The sequence below is a fragment of the Silurus meridionalis genome, chromosome 17 (assembly GCF_014805685.1).
Source record: "Silurus meridionalis isolate SWU-2019-XX chromosome 17, ASM1480568v1, whole genome shotgun sequence".
NCBI classification, from domain to species: Eukaryota; Metazoa; Chordata; class Actinopteri; order Siluriformes; family Siluridae; genus Silurus; species Silurus meridionalis.
The window spans coordinates 21,442,011-21,448,051 of record NC_060900.1 but is presented as its reverse complement, the minus strand read 5'-3'; positions in this window follow the sequence as shown (position 1 = coordinate 21,448,051).

The following is a 6,041-nucleotide window of genomic DNA, read 5'->3' as shown; positions in this document are numbered from 1 at the left end:
AGTGGCAAAACCTTTCAATCAGTATTTTTTGAAAAAAAAAAAACATAATTAACTCATGGTCAAGGCCTATTAATGAGCCTCTTACTCAGAAACCACCTCAAATCCTGACAATCTATACTTCTGACACAGTTATTCCTCTTGACAAATCACCTCTTAAGAAGTTAAGAGCAAGACACATTGTACTAACTGATGCTTCAAATATGCTGATTCTAATCACACATTAATCACCTGTTTTGAATATAATGATTTCTAACACAATAGAAACACATAATAATGCTAAATGGTAAAAGGTAAAACAAACCATAGTACCAGACATTTAAAATGTAAGATTGATTGCATTGATTCCTTATTTATCATCATTATACACAATGTCTGACTTGATAGTTTTGTTGTATTGTATTTTTTTAAACAATGAAGCAAATCTGAGTAATGAAGTGCCGTCATTTAAATGGTATTTACACATCTGCTATCGAATAACACATTGCTGCTCACTGCTTTGGCAGAATTGTTGGGGAGGGGGCTGACCTAATGGGCTAAACAGTAACCCCAGAAAATTCAACCTGTACATCACGCCTGACGGAGCACAAAGTGCACATCAAGCGCTATTGCACGCACGCACGCACGCATGCACACACACACACACACACACACACACACACACCTGGCCACAAGGCCTTAGTTTCATTCCAGAGCTGAAGTTACCATGGGAACGGTAAAGTCGAAAGAAGCTTATTCTTATGAGGTTTTCTGTGTGTGTGTGTGTGTGTGTGTGTGTGTGTGTGTGTGTATATGTGTGTGTGTTTGCGAGAGAGAGAGAGGAAGAGAGAGAGAAAGAGAATAAGGTGGGGATTAGGAGCAGTGGCTTTAATACAGAGGAAAAGGAGGCACACAAGGGGCTCAGCCTGCTTAGCATTTCTCCACCCATCATACCCCACCCCCTGGACCCCACCCCACTGGTGTGTAGCAGGTGGCCGTGCAGGGGTGCATGTGGTGTGACTGGCCGTTAATGCATATTCACCCGTGCTGTGTGAACAGGCGGGACGTGACTGATGGATGATCTTGTCCACTGCCAACGGATTGCCCATTGCTATACATATGCACACTGCACACACACACTGATTGCGCTCCCTCACACACACACACACACACACACACACACACACACACACACACACACACACACAGTCCTCTGTCCTCAGGCCATCCCTTCTTTACACACGGCAAATGGAAGCAGCTGGCCGACACGCCCGGGACCTCTGAGGGACTGTTATCACAGTGAAGAGTGCACCAGGAAGTAATTAGAGCGAGCTGCATGTGCATCAGAAAAACTGTCCTGCACAGACTTAAGTACTCTTTACATGACACTTCATTTTAAGCTGTAACTTTCTTCTGAAGTTGGAGTTTTCCAAGAATATTTCTGTGGCCAATATTAATATTTCTATACAGAACCTTCAAATGCTTGACAGCTTTTATCTACAATTTAATAAATTAATCTGGCTGTAAAGTGCAGATTTTTGCTGTCACTTTACCTCAAACACTCACACTGTCCACTTTATTAGTTTAATTGAAACATTAGTGTAATTTTTTTAATCTGTGTGGTGAATATTTAGAAATCACAGCAAATTGAAAAATGGAAAAAAATCACTTTGTCTTTACTAATATTCTGCTGTCCAGCGAACGCTGATGTGGTCTTCTGCTGTTGTAAGGTTTAACATATTGTGTATTCTGAGGTGTTTTTTTGGCCACTGGAGCTGAATTGTTGAGCCTTACAGGACCATGGTGCATTATGCTGCATATTTCTTTAATATGTAACCAATATAAATATATAAGCCATAATTTATGATATTTGGCAGAGGCCCAGAATTAGTTACATTTATTTCATTCATACCACTGAGCAGCTGTGGGGTTAAGGGCCTTCTTCTGGGGCCCAGGACTGGATCCGAACTTTAATGCTATATATATATATATATATATATATATATATATATATATATATATATATATATATATATATATATATATATATATAGACATAATCTATTGGAAACTATTTATTTGTAGGATACAGCTGCAAATCAGTATTTGAACACCTGAGAAAGTCAATGTTAATATTTGCTACAGTAGCCTTTGTTTGCAATTACAGAGGTCAAACGTTTCCTGTAGTTTTTCACCAGGTTTGCACACACTGCAGGAGGGATTTTGGCCCACTCCTCCACACAGATCTTCTCTAGATCAGTCAGGTTTCTGGCCTGTTGCTGAGAAACACGGAGTTTGAGCTCCCTCCAAAGATTCTCTATTGGGTTTAGGTCTGGAAACTGGCTAGGCCACGCCAGAACCTTGATATGCTTCTTACAAAGCCACTCCTTGGTTATCCTGGCTGTGTGCTTCGGGTCATTGTCATGTTGGAAGACCCAGCCTCGACCCATCTTCAATGCTCTAACTGAGGAAAGGAGGTTGTTCCCCAAAATCTCGCAATACATGGCCCTGGTTATCCTCTCCTTAATACAGTGCAGTCGCCCTGTCCCATGTGCAGAAAAACACCCCTAAAGCATTATGCTACCACCCCCATGCTTTACAGTAGGGATGGTGTTCTTGGGATGGTACTCATCATTCTTCTTCCTCCAAACACGTTTAGTGGAATTATGACCCAAAAGTTCTATTTTGGTCTCATCTGACCACATAACTTTCTCCCATGACTCCTCTGGATCATCCAAATGGTCATTGGCAAACTTAAGACGTACCTGGACATGTGCTGGTGTAAGCAGGGGAACCTTCTGTGCCATGCATGATTTCAAACCATGACGTCTTAGTGTATTACCAACAGTAACCTTGGAAATGGTGGTCCCAGCTCTTTCAGGTCATTGACCAGAACCGTGTAGTTCTGGGCTGATTTCTCACCTTCCTTAGGATCATTGACACCCCACGAGGTGAGATCTTGCATGGAGCCCCAGTCCGAGGGAGATTGACAGTCATGTTTAGCTTCTTCCTTCCATATTCTAATGATTGCTCCAACAGTGGACCTTTTTTCACCTAGCTGCTTGGCAATTTCCCCGTAGCCCTTTCCAGCCTTGTGGAGGTGTACAATTTTGTCTCTAGTGTCTTTGGACAGCTCTTTGGTCTTGGCCATGTTAGTAGTTGGATTCTTACTGATTTTATGGGGTGGACAGGTGTCTTTATGCAGCTAACGACCACAAACAGGTGCATCTAATTTAGGATAATAAATGTAGTGGAGGTGGACATTTTAAAGGCAGACTAACAGGTCTTTGAGGGTCAGAATTCTAGCTGATAGACATGTGTTCAAATACTTATTTGCAGCTGTATCATACAAATAAATAGTTTAAAAATCATATATTGTGATTTCTGGATTTTTTTTTAGATTATGTCTTTCACAGTGGACATGCACCTACGATGACAATTTCAGACCTCTCCATGATTTCTAAGTGGGAGAACTCGCAAAATAGCAGGGTGTTCAAATACTTATTTTCCTCACTATATATATATATATATATATATATATATATATATATATATATATATATATATATACACATATAAAACTTCAATATTGATAAAAGTATTGGGACACCTGACCTTTCCTTCCATATGTGTTTTTTTCTCCAAATTGTTACCACAAAGCTGGAGGCACACAATTTTATAGGGTCTTTGGATGCGGTATAAAAAATTTTTGCGTTTACTTGAACTTGTAAACCCAAACCTGTTCCGCAATAGCAATGCCCTTGTGACAAATTGAGCTCCATTAAGATATGCTTTACATCGTTTGGAGTGGAAGATCTTACAAAGCACTGCACGAGTTGTAAATACATTTAAAGTGAACAGTCCTTGGGACTAGCAGCAAGAGGTGACAAACTTGAAGTGATTCTGGTTCCGGAGGTAGAGGTTTGAATAGGGGTTAAGAGAGGAGTAGGGTGATTGGAGTTGAGGGCTCTTATAGCCTAGGGGAAGAAGCTATTGAGTAGTCTGGCAGAGCAGGTTTAGATGCTCCGGTACCATATCCCTGAAGGCAGGAGCTAAAAGAGAAGTTGAGAGGGGTGGGTAAAGCATACTTTATGACACTGGAGGCTTTGCTTGAGAATAGTGAAAGGAAAATACCCAGGATGGAGGAAATGGATGATCTTAGCAGCTGTATTTACTGTAGATTCAAGGATCTTGTGTAGGGATGGATAATATAAATAGTTTTCTTTTTGAGCCGATACCTGTTTCTTTCAAAATTGATATCGATACTGATACCGATACTTCTATTAAATATGAATAAAATGTTTCAATAAAAATCTTACAGTTAAAACAAATGTCCAGTTGAAATATTTATACTCATATGCAGGGTAATATTCTGCTCCACATTAAATATTGTAATATCTGAAACAATCTGTTTGGTATAAAGTATAGCTCTCTGAAACGATTCTGCAGAAGAAAAAAACTCTGCCTCAAGCCAGAAGATGGGGGTCGTGTCTGTGTTACCTCCTCTGCTATCCTCAGCTCTACTCTTTCATGCTCTATAGTGTTTTACTTTTAGATGCTTTGTCATATTTGTGGTATTGCCACAGTCACAAATTTTTTTTTACACGTCACATGAAGCTTCATCATTGTTAATTGGAGTGAAATAACTCCAATTTCTTTTTCTTTCAGCCATGATCTCAGCCATGCACTCAAATCCCCTTTTAAACCTGCGCTGAGTGTGCTTTGACTGAGTAAGCGAACGCTGTCATGATAAGTGGTGGCACAGCGGAAGAAGATATAGTTTCCATTGACATTCCTATTTAAGTATTATAAATATTTATATACTATATCGAATATAAATATTATTAAAATATTCTAAACTAAAAAAAGACAGTGATGCAGGTGGCCAGAACAGTCTCAGTGGTGCCCCCAGTAAAATGTGGTGAGGATTGGTAGAGAGAGATTTTCCCCTTTCAGCCAGTGCAAGGAAGTGGAGCCACTGTAGGGCCTTCTTGAAGAATGATATACTGTTGGTGATCCAGGAGAGATCTTTGGAGAATTTGGTGCTGCTCACTCTTTCCATAGTCAGGCTTTTCATGTTCAGTGGGACGTCTGAAGTCCATTACAGCCTAAGCTGTCTTGTGATCATTCTATAGCCTTTTTGTCAGCTTAAACCAGTCCGGCTTCTGCTTTGAAGTCATTACCAACGGATACGTGTAGCTTTCTATAATCATGTCACAAGGTTACAAAGACAAGAGCAAGACAACAAGCGTGTTCCATTTTTATTGCGTGTGGTCATTCACTAAGTTAAACAGCCAATCGGAGTTCTTCTTCTTGCGTTCTCTTTCTCCGTCACTGATTCGACATATAGAAAAGGCAGAAAAACAGCTGATGTGGTCCAACCAGCGCCAACAGTGCTGAAAAAAAACTAAAGCTGACCCGGGCTTTAAGTTCTTATCATTCACTCTTAATCTTGCCTTGTATATTTGATATGATGCTACTTTTGGAGAGAGAATGAGAATAACATTTGGAGAGAGAATGAAAGTAACTTTTTGGAACCTTATTGTAAGTGATCCTATACCCAGCTGTAGTTTAGGTTACAGGTAGTGATTTCTAAATATCGGCATCGGCATCGGCATCAGCTTGAGAAAAACCCATATCATTCGACCTCTACACAGAACTGCTTGCGATGTTTTTTGTTTTTCACCTCATTCTTTGTAAACTCTAGAGACAGCTGTGTGTGAAAATCCCAGGAGAGCAGCAGCCCATCTGGTACCAACAGCCGTGCCAAGTCAATAAGATCAAATTTTTCCTAATTCGGATGTCTGATATAAACACATGATTGCCACAAGATTGGCTGATTGGATTGCAAAATCGTAAAAATTCTCAACCGGATTAAGGCCGGGGATATCAGTTCTGTTCAAAACAAATCCATTCACACTGCACTGGCTCATATGATGAGATCTGATTCTTTTTTTTTTTTCCACATCTGACACAACACTTAACAGTAACTACAATACAAACTAAAAAAATGAAATAAAATCATATCAATTGTAGGCTTTAATCATCGTTTATTAGAGGTTTTT